This window comes from Arachis hypogaea, chromosome 7 (assembly GCF_003086295.3).
Source record: "Arachis hypogaea cultivar Tifrunner chromosome 7, arahy.Tifrunner.gnm2.J5K5, whole genome shotgun sequence".
Taxonomy (NCBI): domain Eukaryota; kingdom Viridiplantae; phylum Streptophyta; class Magnoliopsida; order Fabales; family Fabaceae; genus Arachis; species Arachis hypogaea.
Window position 1 is genome coordinate 61233459 of NC_092042.1, and position 10962 is coordinate 61244420.

The following is a 10962-nucleotide window of genomic DNA, read 5'->3' on the forward strand; positions in this document are numbered from 1 at the left end:
AAACTAACCTTACCCACATTCTATTAGGTTGGTCATAACATGCGAGTAGATCTAACCATCTTTCGATAAAATAGAGTTTACTGCCCCGTCATTGGACGCTTCCATCCATGTGATTAGAACTCGAATCAGTAAATACAACTTGAGATGGTATTTGATGGATATGGTGCATTGTAAACAATTGCGACAAAAGACAATCACATTAGAACATTAGATGAAAAGAATAAGTTGGCGTAAGAATAATCATTAAATTATCAAAAGAATAATATAATAGAATGAGTATATGAAAAATACTATAAAAAAATAAATTGTACCTTAAAAGGATCAACTTCGATAAAAAACAAAAAATACATTTTTATTTTATAAAGTTGTCAAGAAAGAATAATAAATTAAAAAAATAATGAGTTAACTCTCAGATCTAGACTCACGAACCACAAAAAACACTATATATAGTCTTTATTATTTATGTTATACATCATATATTTGTCGTGATTGAATCAGCCATTGTAACACTCTAACTTTTAGCACCTCATGATCATACTAAAAGCCTAGGTGTCACGTACCTCTAAACCTTTTTATTCTATATTATCTTTATTTAATATTGAACCATCGCGAATACGAATCGATACTTTGATTAAGAAATCGAAAGGAGACTTTATTTTAAATCACTTAACCATAAAAGTATATATTCACATAGCTTTATATTCATAAACTTATTTCAAAGAACCTCAAATACAAGTCCTACCTCTCTAAAAATTAAAACAATAAACGCCGAGGGGAAAATAGAATTTAACAACTTAACTCGTAAACATAATCTTCTATGCTTCTATAGCTCCGTACTAAACCTTCGCACCTGTAGCTGAAAGGGGTGGAAATAAAGGGGGTAAGAACTGGGGAGTTCTTAGTAGGGTTAGGGTTAGAAGTTAAGTTCATTATCCAAATTTAAAACTCATATTTTTCTTATAAAAGTTTCACGCAAAATGACATTTCATATATTTCATCACTTACTTAAGAAACCATTTTAATCAAGCTTACCGCTAATCCTTCCAATCATGGTCTTTGGCCCAAATCAAATAAACTCGGACTACGGTCCAATTCAACACAAATCACCATCAGAACTCAATCACAAAATAGAATCAATCATAGGCACAAACAATGTAAGACAAACACAAATCAGAAAGCAATTACAGAACATAGAATCCAATCACAAGCACACACAATCATAAAAAACACAATCACAACAAGTATGCGCAAACAAGTATGATGCATGTCTAGTCCTATACAAGCCATGAGCTCATGTGTCGGTTTGTTACCCGATTCTCGATACTGGTCCTGAGATAAGCATTTCGTATCGCCGTTCTTATCTCAGCCAATGTCCCCTCCATAAGCATTACGTATCGCTGTCCTCATGGAAAAACCTTCATTTCGGTCTCTAGTGAGTGTTACGCATCGCCGTCCTCACTGAGCCGTCTTTATAGTATCAAGTGAGCGTTACGCATCGCCGTCCCCACTAGATACTTGGCACTAAGGCCCAAACAACACTCAATTTCTTTTTAATCTTTGCTCTCTACTCTAATGTGGCAGAGATACCTTTAATTAATACCTTCTTTTCCATCTGCTCTACTGTGGCAGATGTTTTTTAGTTTATTTTATTCTTTTAATTCTTTTGTTCTCTGTTCTTTATAGAGTTATATTTCCACTTAACTCAGCAACCTTTGTCTGAGTTTGGCTTCCAATGCCATAACCTCTGTAAGCAACCTCTATCTTACAGGTGCGACCATCCCCTGGATTGGTGATGTATCTCTGGAAAGCAAATCTCGGTGGACTCACCACCATATCTCTGCTTATCTCATTTTCTTTTTGTTCTTTCTTTCTTTCTTTCTTTCTTTCTTTCTTTTGTTTCTTATCATTTTACAATATAAATTGTCTTCGCATTATTCTCTCGCCTTTTCCTAGGTGTCTTATGAAAAAGAATTATAAAGATCTCATTTTCTAAACCTTTTAAAACGAATCTGTTTGCTTTTCTCTAACTTATAATAATATTAATAATATTTCTACTAGTTAATAATCATAATAAAATGTTAATAATAATAAAAATAGAATAATTTAAATGGTAAATAAATAATATATATCTTTTCTTAAAACTTAGTTTATAAAAATATTTTTTTAACTTTTATTAATTACTTTTTAAATCACGAATTTTTTAATATTCTATTTTTAACCTTAATATTTTATAAAATTATATTGAACCCTCACTTATTTTTTTTAAATTTATAAAAATAACCCTGAACTTTTATGAAATATCTTTTTTACCTCTAAACTTTACTTATTATCCAAAATACCTGAAAACTTATATAATTATAAATTTAACCTCGATTTTTATATACAAATACAATATTACCCTTCAAAAATGAAACGTAACTACTAATCTTTCTTTTATACCAAAACCGAAATCCTTAACTCTTTCCTTTCAAAATATTACTTTTATTTTAATCTGTTTTTGAGTCTTTTGGTTACCAATTTTTCTAAACTTTTAATTTAATATTTCAACCACCAAATCTCATCATTTTCCTCAAAATACCACATCACAACAGTCCCAAAACCATTAAAATAAACACAGCTGAGCTGTTTCTCATAGCCAAACCAACAAATCACAAGCAATAATAATAATTCAACATAAACTCATTCAAACTTAGACAGTAATCAATCAAGTCAATATTCACTCATCTAATTTACATTTAATTATTATAAAATCAAAACTCTACCTCCATGCGAAATCAAAACAACGAAAATTCTGGAAAAGTTTTTTGACTTAGCCGCTGAAAAAAAAATGTTAAAAATCGCCTGTACCTTTTAGAACTTCAATTGGTCGAATTCAAGGAAAAAAAGAGCTATTTCACCATCAACTTCTACCGAACAAAAGTGATATTATCGTGTAGAGAAAAAAATACAAACACTTTTTATCAAATTAAATTTTTTATTAGAGTTACAGATCTCAAAATATCAAAGCCAAAAATTTAAAATTTTTTACGGTTTCTCTCTCTCCCACGTTCTCTCTCTCTTTTCTTTCTATTTTGCGTAGTGAATTTCAAAACAAAAAATATCTATCCAACTGTATATACGAATGTATCTATATACATGTATATTACTTTATGAACGTGTATATATATAAAGGTGAACCGTGGCACTTTCTAGAGTTATAAGGATGGATTTTATTAATAAAGTGTTATTAGAAAAATAATTATTGAAATTAGATATATTAAATCACATATATTTATTTATTACAATAATGAGCTAAATAATGAGCTACTAATATATTTAATATTAAAAATATAATTATTTTAACTTTTTTAAATTATAAATTTTTTTAATTTTTTAAATAATAATTAATTTATTAGTTAAATAGTTACTAATTATTTGAGATTTATCGCCATTATCATATCATATACATTTTTATCATAATTAGAATTATAAATTTTTGTTTCAATGTTTTAAGATAGATATCAATATCAATTTATCGAAAATTATGATTAATTTAAAATTATATTATAATAATTGAAAATAAAATTATTGACAATTAGCATAATTATATAGTAAATACTGATTTGATGTAAAATTATAAAAAAATTATTAACAATTAGCATAATTATGTATTAAATACTAATTTAATGTATAATGATTGACAATTAATATAATTATGTAGAAAATAAAATATAGCAACTAAAATTAAATTTGTTAATAAGTAATTGAAGCTAGATAGACAATATTTGACAATTATTTTAGCATTTAATCATCATCATCATCAATTGATATCATTATAAATGGGTCATTATTAATGTAACAATTTTTCACTAATAAAATTATTGCATAATGAATGAAAATTAGAATGGTATCAATATAATTAAAATCATTAAAAATATTTTCTATTAATAATTAGTTTAATAATACATTAAATATTAATTTTATATAATTATAATAAAAATATTTTTTAAAATAAATTTAGAAGAGAGAATAGTACTTTTATTTTAAAGAAAAATAAATTCATAAAAAATTAACACCTCACTTTCATCAATTAAAAAAAAATCTAATTTTAATATATTAAATATACTTTTTTTTATCATTTATTGATGCTATTTCTAATTATCTATTACCATATTGCATTTTTATAAGTGCTCCTAATTGGAATTTTCCATAATATATTATGTTCTTTCTATTAAATAATTTTGTTAACGACTTTTTTGTTGAAATTTTCATTTGCTTTCAAATCTAATAATTCAAATTAAAAAATAACTTGTTTTTCATGGTCAACTAATAATATAATTATCTTATAATAATCAGATTTTTCTATCATTTTTAAATTTTTAAGATAATTCATAATATCATAGATATGAATTTAAAATAATAAAAACAAAATTTAAGAGTATCTTTTAAAAAAAAAATTATTCTTTAAATATATTTTAAATAAAATTTTTAAATAAGACTATTTTTCTCCATAGCAGAGATCCTTTTTTATTATCTCCAAAGAGAAGATTTTATTGAATATTTTTTTTCTAGAACATTTTTTATTCAAATTACAGAATTGTCTTAGGAACTTCCTACATGCTTCTCCAAGTATTTGAGTACTCTTTATTTTCTATTTTCTATTTGAAAAAGTATAAGAAACTAAGTATAACCAGCCAAAAATTGAACAACTCAATTTATTATAATTATTTTAATTAGTTTTATTCAATTATAATTTAGAATATTTGTTATTAATTGCCTGATATGCCAAAATCAAATTTTGAGTGATACGTTCACCCAATTCCGATGGGAATCACAAAAGTGGACTCCCAGTTCTCGTCTCTTCACCCTCTCTTTCTCTCTTTCCATGACTGTGGTGCATTGGTTCACTTTTCACACAGCAACGATGTCGTCATTTACATAATACTTTTATTCTTCGTTGAACTAATATTTACAATTTTTTTTCTTTTTGACAATATTTATTTTTTAGTTTAATACTGGATTTTTCCCCACCATATCTCTTTATTCTCCATTTTTTTGGAAAGTATTTTCGTTTCTTAAATTGTTGATGTTTTATTCTTTGATAATTTTTATTACAACCATAATTTTGAGGATTTTTTTAAAATAAATAAAAAATATTTTATTTATTGAAATAAATAATCTGTAAAATAATTACAAAATTGTATTGCATCTCTTATCTCGTTTACAGTATAAACGATATAAGATCGACCAAATGATACGTGTACATCTCGTTTACATTAAACGAGATATGTGTAAACTTATCTCGTTTATATTGTAAACGAGATACGTGATAAATTATAACATTTACCATGTAAATGAGATACAGTAAGATAAATTTTCAACAGCTATAAAAGGATGTGCAACCTTTGGTATTCTCCACATATATTTTGTATCTTTTTTTTCTCCGTCTTTCTTCCAAAAAATAGGTAAAAATGTCCAATAGTAGCGGATATGTGGTTGTCTATGTGTATCCCAATTGTCGTATGAGAAACAGTGACAATAGGCTGATATTTGAGTGTGTAATTCGTTACTGTTGCGCACTTGGCGAGTAAGTTCTTTGTTCGAGTTGAAGAGTCTGATATTGAGTAACTTTGATAGTTTAGGGAGAAAAGAAATCTAAAGGGTGGGGTATAGGTTGCTAGTACCGTTGGAAAATGGAGTTTCTCAGTTTCGTCTATTTTGCCTCCATAGTGACGAGCATGTGTGCCTCATGTTTGACATCCATTGGAGAATCATGACGGAATAAGTGATGGAGCTTTTCGTGGAGGTTGGTGATGTTAGTGGCGGTGGATCCGTCCACTAGACTTTTGTGCAGGATGACCCACCTCTCGCACCACTACCGATTCATGTTGCTAGTCCAGTGGAAGACATGGACGTGGATGATGAAGACTCCGACGAGAATTATGTTACCGATAACAACAATAATGGTTCTTTTGACGATGATGATGAGGAGGATTTTATACCAAAGATGTCGGCCGAGGCAGCAATCGCTATGTTTTGCCTCCCCCCATCCAATTCCGGCGCTATCAGATGTACCAAGTCACTATCATGCATTGGATCTGGACACAATGTATGAGAAATCTCTGTTTTCCAACACCGGGAAAAATGATTACAACCTAGACAGTAGGATAGAGTTTCGAGTCATCCACTGATTCAAAAGTAGAGCTCCAATAATGTAGGGTGTGAAGAACTACAGTATTCGCAGAAGTGCTGAGTACCGAGTTGTCGAATCGGACCAATTAGAGTACCATATGCATTGCTACCAATCTGCAGTTGGATGTCCTTGGAGTCTCCATGTAGCCCTCTGACAGAATCTCAGATACTGGTGATGTCAAGTTTAATTGTGGCGTATTTACTCGTTTATGATTGTTATATCTGGTGTAGTTTTCAACCATGAATGTTTATTTCATTAGGGAGGTCCGAAGGGTTGGTGGAGTGCATATGTGTTTAGCACCCACCATGTCCCAAGACCATCGACAGTTGGACAGCACCCTCATCTGCAATGTCATCCTGCCGTTGATATAGTCCAACTCATCCGTCAGTATCCCTCTCCGTCAAGGTGCAGTTCGACAAAGCTATCACTTCAAAACCTCGTATAGAAAGATCTAGATGGTGAAGCAAAAAGTAATTGCTCAGATATATAGGGACTGGGGGAAGACATACAACAAGGTGTTGAAGCTGCTACAAGTACTGCAGAGTTGTTGTCCCAGAACAATATGTGAGTTCAGGGCTTACCTTACTATGATGGACACCTTATGGTCTGTGATTGTGGCATGTTTGACAAAGTATTATGGCCTTCCCATCTTGTGTTGAGGCTTTTAACCATTACAAGCTATTTATTTCTGTCGATAACATGCATTTGTATAACAAATATGGCGATGTGTTGCTTATTGCAGTTGCATAAGACTACAACGGCAATATCCTTCTTATTGCTTTTGCAATTGTAGAGTCTGAGAGTATAGAGTCATGGTCTTTCATCCTGACTAATTTGAGACAATATGTCACCCCACAAGAAGCCATATTGATTATATCTGATAGATCCCAAACGATCAAGGCTACACTGAGGGCCGATGATAGTGGTTGGCATCCTCCTAGGGCTTTCCATGCTTATTGTGTTAGACACATGGCTGCAAACTTTATGTCTCATTTCAAGTCCGCCGAGGGCAAGTGATACCTCATAAACGCTGCTTATTGTCCAAGCAATGCTAGGTACGAGTGGTACATAGATGCCTTGAGAGGTTTGTCACGAGAGATGGCGGACTGGGTTGGTAGGTTCAACAAAGAAATATGGCTACAACATTGCGGTGGCGATCGCCAGTTTGGTCACATGACAACAAATCGCTCGGAGTGCATCAATGCAGTGCTTACGAGTACACGGTAATTGTCAATTTTTGCCATCGTGTAATGTACTTACAAGAGGATGTAGTAGTTGTTCGTCACAAAGGGCAGGAAGGCACAGGCACAACTGGGGGCTGAAAATAATTTCTCCCAATAGCTGATGGCTACCATTGGAAATAACAGAGAGGACATCCCAAAGATTCGTGTTACTCACTGTGACAGACGGGCTTCAGTTTTTGTTGTTGAGCAGTTAGAGGAATGATGACGAACCTTCCCGATGCTCTACTCGCTGGCAGTGCAAAATTGCTCTGCGAGGCGTTGCATCGCAGCCTGGTTGGTGGTTTAAATCTGGAATGCATCCTCGAACCTTATCTCCTCCACCATCTACTCCCCATGATAACCGTTGGATGTCCCGGCATCATGCCAGCCAGGTGTTGAAGTGTCCCACATGTCTCGATGAGCCTGTGAACCTGAACCAGATGGATGACATGGTTGGGGAGGTGGAGGTGGTGGTGAATCATTGCTACCAGCTGGGATGTCACAGTGCTTCTCTTGTCGGTTAAACTCAGCCTCTTCCTCGAACTCCACATCCAAGTGCTCTTTGCGAGGCCTGACCCTATCCCTCTGGGCCCCTGCGACTGCTCTGCACTCTCTGGCACCCTTCTCTTTCCTAGTATGCCGCCGAGTGTCCTCCCGAACTTTCCTGGCACGCCGATGACGATCAGGGACGTCTTGGGAAAGGTGAAGAACGTCCTTTGGTTGGCTGGTAGTAGGCTGGACATCACCCGGTAAATCAAACAACTTGGAATTAAGTATATTCTGGCATGATAGGTGCCTAACACGGCAAGCGCCCTGGTACCAATCCCAATAATCCTGTGTAGGTCTATAGTCAAAGCATGGCTAAATAGGTGGCCCTCTGTAAATTGTTTCCTCTAGTGATCATACTAGCCAACAAGTCTCTCAAGCCACCAGACATCCTCGCCTTGTCCTGTGAATGTCAGGAACCTGTCGACGTTGACTAGGGCCTCGGGCACCGTCTGCTCGCCATTAAACTTGTGCTTCACCCGGTCAACCTGGTGAAACTTGAAGTAGACAAGGGAGACAACAGATATCAGTGTCCCCCACTCTGCCTCATCCATCATCCATAGCGGGCACATAGCCTGTAGTGTAGGGTCGTTGTACGGCATCCACACAAACTACAACATAAGTTGTGAAATAGTCATCAGTAATACAAGCTAAATTAAAGGATAAATATGTCATGAAACTACAAGAGAGTAAAATCTTATTGCTAACCTCATTCATCAGTAACTGATCTAGCGACAGATGCCATCAGAAGACCCTCTGCTCATGTTGGTCCTTGCTTTGTTGTGTCAACGCTATCAACTTGTTAACAGTTGCAAGAATAACACGACTTCAATTTATGAAACTTCATAATGAATTACAAATTTGACACACAAGCAAATCATAAAATGGTTACCTCGCTGCCATAAGATACATGTAAACCTGTCGATCAGGTGGACACCACTGCAGAAATCTCTGGTATATCTAAGACATCAATAGCGGAGTGCAGCCAACTACGTTTATCATGCCTCAGTGTGCTATAAAGCACAGGAAATGATAGGTCCATGCAAGCACCGCCAAACCCCAAGAAAGACCACGGCACGTCTAAAAGTCGGCAAGTAGTGGCAGCCACCAAAGATATACCAGATTATTCGACTTGTCAGTCATCAAGTAACCCCCAATCAGTTACATGATATAACACCTCGCATACTTTTGGAGGGTGTCTGGATCAGCGGTATCGGGTATATGTCGGACTTGCTCCTGAAGCCATGTCATCTTCAAGGAGAAAGACTCCTTCTTCTGCGCTCCCTACTGCTGAACCATTGGAGGCCTGGCACCAAGTAGTCGTTTCACCAACTCCCAGGTCTTAGTGCCATACCATCTGTAGAAATCATAGAAGAACCCCCGCTGGCTCCCCATTCACACTTAGCCTGAGGTGGTACGCAACATCCTACAGGGTGATGGTGCACTCACGCCATGTCGGGGGGAACGTATGGGTCTCTGGACGCCAGCGCTCCATGAATATCGTGATCAAGGAGTTGTCAAAGACGAAGTTCTTGGAAGGCACTATATCGCCGACGTCAGCCTCCCTCAAATAAGAGATGATGGCATTCGATGGTGCAAATGTGTGACTCACTCGCCGAGGAAGAAGTAGGTGATAACTCTGACAAAAAATAAATGATCAAAATTAGAAAATTAAAGTCCCAATAAGCATTTGACATAACAAACTGATTTAACTATTATATACATTTATTTAACAGCAATTTACAGATATGTACTAATTGAATTTATTTAAATAAACCTTTTACATTAATACTTACTAAATTAATTAATTAACATCTCCTCAATATATTAATTAAAATAAAAATATTTACTAAAATAATTAATAATCTAATTAACAAATTTTTACTTAATAATTTAATTTAGATAAAAACAAAATTACGTAATTATTTACTTAACAAATTAACTTCATTAATGACTAACTTAATGTAGAATCTAAATACGTATATTTGCTTAGTCCCATAGTAAATTAAGTTAAAATATAACTTTTAATTGGATAGTTAATAATTAAATTAATAAATTAATAAACATATAATTAATAAATTAACTTCAACGAATACATCTACCACAACATTTAATATCCAAACTAATAATTATGTGCTTAATAACTTAATTACAAAAAAAATCAAAACCACATTCGTTAATACGTACATAACAAATAGAGTTTCAGTAATACCTAAAATCGTACACTAACAGTGAACCATTGCTAACGATACATTCATCCACCTAAGCCATAAATTATATACTAGTTCTTAACAAGTATCCTAACTATGACTATAAATATATGCAATAACATAAATGTGAAAATAATAAAACTAACTGCGAAGTCGGCTGCCCCGGTGACGTGCCATGTCACGTTCAGTTGGTTCATGTTCGGATCATATGCATCTACGCGCACCATCTTAGAGTTACTCAATAATATGGTCAAAAAAGGATAGAAGAGGGAAAAAAGTTGTCGAAAAGCTGAAAATGGGGCCAAAACGTTGCTGTTAACAACATGTATATATAAGGCGCGACCACTCTTATCTCGTTTACAGTATATACGAGATAAGTTTACACATATCTCTTTTACATTATAAACGAGATATACATGTGTCATTTGTTCTGTCTTATCTCGTATACAGTGTAAATGAGATAAGTACATATCTCGATTACACTGTAAACGAGATAAGAGATGCGACATATTTTTGTAATTATTTTACAAATTATTTATTTTAGTAAATAAAATATTTTTTCATTTATTTAAAAAAATTCTAATTTTAAGGGACTTCTTCACTACCTTGACAGCATATATTTATATTTTTTATTTTTTGTCATATGAAAATAATTATAGTGTAACGCAAAAAAATAGACGTGTATCAAATATTTGCACTGCTATGATATCAGTCAAAATCGCAACCTACGTTTTGCTTTTTTACTCCGTTTTTGTTTATGAAACAAATCAAACGCAGGTTGCATTTTATGATTGTTAACTTTTTCATTTTT